This window comes from Asparagus officinalis, chromosome 2, assembly GCF_001876935.1.
Source record: "Asparagus officinalis chromosome 2, Aspof.V1, whole genome shotgun sequence".
Classification (NCBI taxonomy): Eukaryota; Viridiplantae; Streptophyta; class Magnoliopsida; order Asparagales; family Asparagaceae; genus Asparagus; species Asparagus officinalis.
In genome coordinates this window covers 11,258,967-11,267,402 of record NC_033795.1, presented here as the reverse complement: position 1 = coordinate 11,267,402, position 8,436 = coordinate 11,258,967, and the positions used below count along the sequence as shown (strand labels likewise).

The following is an 8,436-nucleotide window of genomic DNA, read 5'->3' as shown; positions in this document are numbered from 1 at the left end:
CGTGTAAAATTGTTATAATTAAGATTTTATTTGTTAGTCATTGGATTCTAGATCAAAGTTTGTTAGCCATTAGATTATATTTGTTATAAGTAAGACTTTAGTTCCATGACTAAGACTTCATTGTATAATTAAAGTTTTCTTGAAGCTATATTTGAACTCTTACATGTACATACTGCATAAAGCTATAGTCTTACCAAATGAATTTTGGTCATTATTGATATTTGCATTGTAAGATTAATTTTGTTTCGGAAACTCAAACCGTGGAAGAGTACTGTCAAGATGGTGAGAGGGCAAAAAAAGCTAGGTGTGACTATGTAATATGGTCAGAACAAGAGATTAGAGAGCTACTGAGGATTTTAGTGGAGGAGGTGAAGAATGGCAACAAGATGGATAACAGCAACTTCAAGAAATATAACATCACTCAAAATATGTTGCCATTCATGAATGCTAAATTTGGAAGAACTTTTAAATTTGATCATATAAAGAATAAGATCAAGAGTGTTGCCATTCATGAATGCTAAATTTGGAAGAACTTTTAAATTTGATCATATAAAGAATAAGATCAAGAGTTGGAAGAGGAAGATTGAACCAATTGCTTTTAAATTTGATCATATAAAGAATAAGATCAAGAGTTGGAAGAGGAAGATTGAACCAATTGAATTACTTTTGAGGAACAATTTTAGGTTTGGTTGGGACCCAACATCTCAAAGAATTACTTGCTCCGTTGAGGTGTGGGGAAATTACAAGCAGGTTAGATTGTTAATTTCCCAAAATTCCTAACTACATAATGTATTGTTAATTACCCAATATTAATTTGTTATCTTTGTTTTTTTTTTTTGACAGGCTCATCCTAATACACCAATGCTTAAAAATAAGTTATTTGAAAATTTGGAGGATATGCAGATGGTGGTGGGTAGCCACTCTGCTAGTGGGAGAGTTGTTGGAGGCTTAGGAAGTGAGAGTGTAGAGAGTGCGCCATTACATAATGTATTGGTTGAGGGTATATTTGATGATGAGATTGGACTTGATGCTATGGGTGAAGAAGAACCTGCCCAACCACCAGTTGATCCTCCACCACCTCCCCCTAATAGCACTCCAAGTCCTGCCACTCTAGTGGCTGAATCTATACCATCGACCTCTAGCACTAGCAGAAATGTTCGTAGAGCACCTTCCCGCACCACCGCCTCAACATTGTCTCACCCCGCTGTGCTAGAAATAGTGAGTGGAATTGCAATTATAAGTAAAGCTTTACAAGAGTTAGTCACATAAGTGAGGTTGTTGTGAAGCCGCAACCAACCGTGGGTTGAGGGAGTGGCTTCAATTCCAGAATTTACTGATGAACAATGATTGACTGTCCTTAGTCAAATATTTCCAAGACGTAAAGGATATGTTTGTGAAGATGAATGATGGTCAAAGGAGAAGGTTTATGATTTGGCGACTGACTGGAGTATTTCCAAATGATGACAATCACTATGCTTATTATGCTTGTGGACCCTTCGTTTGATGACTACTCTTTTGGAGTTGTATTTTTGGGAACATAGATGTTAGTTATATGCTTTTGGATTTTTATGTTGAGCACATGGATGCTTTGATGACTACATGGTTTTAAATATCATTGTTGTACTTATATATATGTATGTTAAGCACATGGATACTTTGAATGACAATTTATCTTTGTGAGCTCAAAGGCTAATTATATGATTATATGATGTAATTATATATTAGAAAGTTGTCACTCTCATTGTTAGATCTTGGAGCCATTATTTTCTATAGTTATTAACAAGTTCCCTATTATCATGTGATTTTCAGGTGTTGCGCGCTTGTGACACAAACCGTCACCTTGTGTCATTATTTTCTATAACTTGTGACTAACAAAAGATTAAAAGGATAAATAGTAGATAGACAACCTTATACTATTGCCAAATTGAATTTAAATTTAACTGTTGGTTCTTGTAGTGAACATCTAACTATGTTTTGATTTCATGATTAATACAGGATGGAAGATAATCAGAATGTCTCTATTTTGCTATTTCACGAGGATACTACCGATTATCTCTTCATTCGCATTATCAATATAGCTGCACAAATAAGAGGTCTAGTTACGAGTATCTCGCACCTCATATCACAAGAGGAGTTAAATCTACGCATTTCCCAACTCAGACATGGCATTACGGACCTTGCATCTTCAATACTTGAAATCTAAGATGGAGAACAATCCAAGTGATTTTCGTCGAGTATATTGTATGTATCCGGATTGCTTCATGAAATTGTGTATGGTCTTGCGAGGGCATTTACAAGATACAAGGTATATCAGCGTTGAGGAGATGGTTGCTATTTTTTTTTCTCACTGTTACTCAAAATCAACGATATTGCATCATCACTGAGAGGTTTGATCGATCCCAATTTGCAGTCAGCGTCTGTTTCAATAAGGCACTCCAAGCCATTGTGTCATTAGCCCCTTGTATGATGACTCCTCCTCCTACCGATCCATCAAAAAAGGTCACATCTGAATCTCGTTTTTGGCCTTATTTCAAGGTATTGAAATTCAAATACACTATATAAGTCTTCATTCATTATTATTATAATTTTAAAGATACATTTTATATATGTTAATGGAATATATAGGACTGTATCGGTGCTATTGACAAAACCCACATTCCATGTATGGTGTATGGTGAAGACCAAACCCCATATCGTAATAGACATGACTATCTTTCTCAAAATATCCTTGCGGGATTCACATTTGATCTTAGGTTTATTTATGTCTAAGTGGGATGGGAGGGATCTGCTAATGATTTACGGGTCTTGAAGGATGCAATGAGTAGGAGTGCATGCAGTCTTTCACTCCCAAATGGTAGATATTTTTTTATCAAATTGTTAGATTTTATATTTAGTGATTATAATTCCAAAGAAATGTTAATGCAGGTAAATTTTTTCTAGTTGATTGTGGTTACCCAAATAGGCTACAATTCTTGGCTCCCTATCGGGGTACGAGGTACCGCCTTAAAGAGTTTGGCCCAGCTAATAACCGTCAGCGACCACGCAATGCTCATGAGTTATTTAACCATCGACATGCATCTCTTAGAAATTGTATTGATGCATCTTTGGCGTTTCCAAGTCTAGGTTTACTATTTTTAAGTCTCAACCTCCAGATTTCCCATATGAGACTCAAAAAAGTATGATCTGGGCATGTATCGGGCTGCATAATTTTCTGAAGATGGAGAACTCTAACGATGACTTTGAAGTTTCTGATCTTCCTCTAGAGGCATCACTCAATGTTTCTCTGATTGATGGTGATTCTGATGAGCACGATGACCTACAGACTCAACAAGCACAACGGACAGCTGCATCACGTTGGAAAGAATAAATGGCAAACATAATGTGGGAGAGTGGGACAAACGTAGCCGAAGAAGTCTAGAGCAAAGTTATATGCAGGTAGATTATATTCGTAATAATTAAAATTTAAGTTAATGACTAATACTTTATTTGTAATAATTGAGACTTTATCATCATCATTTTAATAAATGTAGGAATGATTAAATAATTATTGCAATTTAAAATTTTGTTTATATAGCACAATAGTTAAAATAAACATCAAAATATTCAAATATTGATTAATATTATTATTATTATTATATTATTAATATTTTATATTAAAATAATCTTAAAAAATATTTATTATTATTATTATTCATGGTTTGATTTAATAGCAAGTTAAACTTGAACTTAATTGATCTATAAATATCATATTATAAAAAGATATCATAACAATTATCCCACTCAAATTGTCACATTATCTCATTTGACCCCACTTTATCTCACTCAAATTATCCCAATAGATAAAATTATCTCATTGAACAATTAACCCAATTTGCCCCAAATTTTCAATATCCCATTTTAATTCCTCAAATCTCAACAATTTCTCTTTGGTCCATAAAATCCTAATGATTCGTGCAATTTAGTCCCTAAATGACAATTATCATCAATTGATGTTTTTTGAATGGTTATTTTCAAATTATCACTTTAAAATTTACACATTTTTAGCTCTGATGCCCTCAAATTTGTTTGACACATTGACGCCCCAAAATTTGCATCTTTTTTTTAACAATGATACCCCGACAATTTTTTGACATTTTGATACCCGAACTTTACATGTAGTTTAAATTTCAACCATAAAGTTTTCACCTTTTCAACTTTGAAACCTCAAATTTTAAACTTTGATACCCCAACCCAAGTTTGGGTGCAATAAAGTGTCAAAGACAAAATTTTGGAGTATCAAAGTTCAAAAAAGTAAAATATTTATCATAGTAAAATGCCAAAAATGTTTAAATTATCAAAATTAAAAGATGTAAACTTTAGGGTACAAAATTGTCAAAAAAAATGTAGGTGTACCAAAATTAAAAAAAGTGTAAGGCACCAATTTGCAAATAACCATTTTCTGAACAAAGATAGGTATTGGGAGGGAAAACACAATTGACGGGTTTTGGCCATTGGGTGACGAAATTGCAAGATCCCTTAGGATTTGATGGAGTAGTGAGCAGTTACTAAGATTTGAGGGACTAATATAGAATTATGAAAGATTTAAGAGACTAATATCTAAATATCTCATCCCAAATATATTTGTCTATTTTCCAGTTGCGTATGTTCCCCAAAGTTTTTTTTTATCCCTTTTTATCTCTTATGTTTCTACTAGTTGTTTCTCCTCTCAAGTATCATAGGTTAATCTATAATTACCTTCTGACTTCACAGTATATCAATAGATTCCATAACTCTCCGTGCTTATAACTCAGTTCGAAATTGAACTGAGACCGTGAGACACATATTGAAACATCTCAATCGTCTGAATCACCTGTCGTAGATTCCATCACTCTTGGAGCTACTCAATATCAATAGAACTTTATTGAAAATATATTTTGTTTTATGTTATATATTTCTATAATTATTTGTATATTATAGATTAAACTTTCAATACACACACTAGTAAAAAAACGTATATCCTAGACGGAATATTCTAGACGGAAAATTTTCCGTCTAGTTTGTATTAAACTAGACGGAAAATTTTCGTCTAGAATATTCCGTCTAGAATAAAATATTCCAGACGGAAATTTCCGTCTAGGATAGTATCCTAGACGGTTCTATTTTTTAAATTTTTTTTTTAAAAATGGTCATGTATCCTAGACGGAAATTTCCGTCTGGGATACATCCTAGACGGAAATTTCCGTCTAGGATACAATGACCCATATAAAAAAATAAAAACATCAAATTTTCGCTCCAAAATCGAAATTCCCCCCCAAATTTCCGCCCAAAATCGAAATAAGAAGCTCTCCCCCCGTAATTCTCTTTCTAACTCCTTCCCTCCCTCCCCCTCTCTCTCTCTGCGCCGCTGGCAATCGATCCCCAACGACGCTGGCGATGGTGACGCCTCCGTCGTCGAATCCTTCGAGCGCGTCCTCAGCAACTCCCTCCGCAAGATTCCGTCGCAATCTCCGCCTCCCGATGAGATTCCGACGTCGACCTCGTTGATCAAGGTCATTCGTCGGGCTCAGTCGTGAACCGAGTGGGGAAGCGAGTGTATCAGAGGAAAGGGGTGATCACTAACATCAAGTCCTTCGGTACCGTCGAGCTCGGATACGGAATCAAGAAGCGCGATGGCAGGCATTTCCAGGTCTGGATCTTGATCTTGATTGAACCCATTTCGTCGGTTGTTGTTTGATTTGCGCTGGCATGCGTTTGTGCTTATCTTGTGTTTGTTGAAATGCGTGACCCAAAATCACAACTTTGATAAATAATGAATTATTTGAGTTCACCGCACAATCTGGTTTAAATGCCTGACCCATTAAAACAAAGGTTGGATCTCAGGACAAATTTTCAAAACCAACCTATTTGGACTTTTATTCCCAAAAAACGACCCCATTCAAAAATAATTACAAAAACCGACCTGGTTTCAGCCTCAGTGCTGAAACCAGGTCGGTTTTTGAAAAAAACTCTCCGAAACTTCACGGGAGTTGAACTCCCGTGAAGTTTCGTAGTTCAAAAAACTTCACGGGAGTTCAACTCCCAAGTTCGATTCATATTTATGGTTCATAAGTCCGTGTCGTAACAGTTCTTGAAATCCCGTGATGAGGCGATACTACGCAGGCACGCATTATGGTTTAGAGTAAGGAGCTGTTTGTTACAATTGAATTATGCAATATGAATTGACTTAGGTCCCTGTTGTTGTTTGAATAGCGTAGAATCTTAGTTCTTTCATTGCATGAGTTTTGTTAATTCACTATTTGAGTACACCTGTAAATTTAATAAACTTAAACAAATCACAGTCTGAATGAGAGTGATATTAAATCACATCTTTTTGATGAGTTACTGGCAAATGTGCAGGAGGAATGACAGAGGAGAAAAAAGTAGTAAGAAGGAGAGCCCTTGCAAAGTGGCTAAAGGAGAGTATTTTGAGATTAGGCCCAACATTTATCAAAATAGGGCAACAGTTTTCTACAAGGGTGGATATTCTTGCTCAAGAATATGTTGATCAGCTGTCCGAACTTCAGGTCAAAATACTTGTCGACCATATGATTCATGCACCCATTACACCACTGTATTGCTCTGTACCAGCCTACTTGCACAATTTATTACACACCAAGTATATTCTGAACTCTATATCTGTTTTGTTCTTTAAGCAGTAAAAAAAAAGCTTTAGTAGATGTTTGAATATGGAAGGAGTTTCTTAGAACAATCCTCATTCAGCATTCCGCAAAGTTGTACATGTAAAAAAAATCACATTTTTAGAGGAGTTATATATGCAAAATGGAATGTTAATGGATGCAATCATGCAATGCATTTGAAGAGAAACATATGTAAAAACTTTTTGTCTTAAAGACAATTTTTTTTAAAAAAATTTTGACGTGGAAGAGTACAATTTTTTATGGAAAAGCAAATGGTTGAAGTATCCATATAACTTTTATGGAACAGAGATTACAGCTATGGAACAGAGAAGAGATGCACAATAGTGTGGGAAATATAATAATTTATAAGTTCCATACAGCTTCGGTGAACTGCAAGTTCCATACAGTCAACAACAATTACCTAACTGCATAAAGACTCACTTACCATGCTTGTCCCTGGAGCTAAAATTGTTCCTGCATACACACATTTTGAGATTAAGTACCTCATCGCACGCTCTTTGAATATTAATTGTTTTGGGTACAGGAACTCTCCATTTTACTATTCTTGGTGGAACACTATTCCTCAAATTGTTCCTGCTGGATTCATCTACTAACTGATTTAGATAATAGCTTTAGATAATAGCTTGTACTAAGAAATATGATACTCTACTTCGATAACTCCTTGCCTTATGCATAACCGTTCTTCATTTTGCAGCATTCCTGGCTATTATGAGGGTGTCAAGCAAATCTGGAAGAACATAAAGCAAATCTGGAAGAACAGAAAGGAACTCAAATAGATTATTAATCATGTATCGATGAATTACATTCTTTCCTAGCATTGTCATAGCCATTGTAAATAATTTATGTAAACGTTTGTAAATAATTTATGTATCTCTCTACTATTTTGGTGAATGTATTATTTGAATATAATTGGATTTGATATTGGAATTAATTAGATTGTGTTGGATATGAATATATTTTTTTGCTGTTCAATATTGTGTACATACACTCAAAGTAGATTCTGCAAAAAAAAAAAAAAAAATCTACTGTAGCATAGTATCCTAGACGGAAATTCCGTCTAGGATGCTTAAATTCCGTCTAGAATACTTTTTAAAAATTAAAAAAATAAAAAAATTTAAAAAATCAAATTCCGTCTAGAATGAGATTTCTAGACGGAAATTTCCGTCTAGAATACTTATTCTAGACGGAATTTTTTTCCTTCTAGGATAAATTATTCTAGACGGAATTTCCGTCTAGAATAATCCGTCTAGGATGTATTCTAGACGGTTTTGAATTCCGTCTAGAATATTCCGTCTAGGATGTATTCTAGACGGAATTTCCGTCTAGAATACTGCATACTAGACGGAAATAAACTAGACGCGTATTCTAGACGGAATTCCGTCTAGAATACGCATCCTAGACGGAATTCTGAGTATCCTAGACGGAATTTTCCGTCTAGGATGCCTCGTTTTTTAGCAGTGACATGTCACAAAAAATAAAAGCAAAACAATTATCATTCTCTTGATAAGCAGGAAAAGCAAAAAATATTTAAACAATTTAATCAAAAACAAAAAAATAAAAAGTATAAATATATAGCTAGATTTTTGTGCGGATGGTTTGTTTTATAATCATGTTGAATAAATATTTTGTACCATACTTGTTTGATTGAGTAATTTTAGATTACTCAAATAATAATAGGGCCTCTTCGGCAAAACTTTTAACCATATGATATGATTTATTCTTTAATGGTTTTATGCTAAACTCAACTCGAACTGTAGAG

At 34.5% G+C, this 8,436-nt stretch overlaps 1 long non-coding RNA gene across 2 annotated transcripts; it reads left to right on the top strand.

Annotated features, from left to right (window-relative positions):
- On the top strand, window positions 5,267-7,399 carry LOC109830250. Of its 2 annotated transcripts, none has more exons than XR_002244249.1 (3): window positions 5,267-5,665; window positions 6,376-6,634; window positions 7,372-7,390. It is a non-coding gene; the product is annotated as an uncharacterized LOC109830250 (long non-coding RNA). The 2 variants fall into 2 exon arrangements; XR_002244250.1 differs by having other exon boundaries at window positions 5,270-5,665; window positions 6,376-6,542; window positions 7,372-7,399.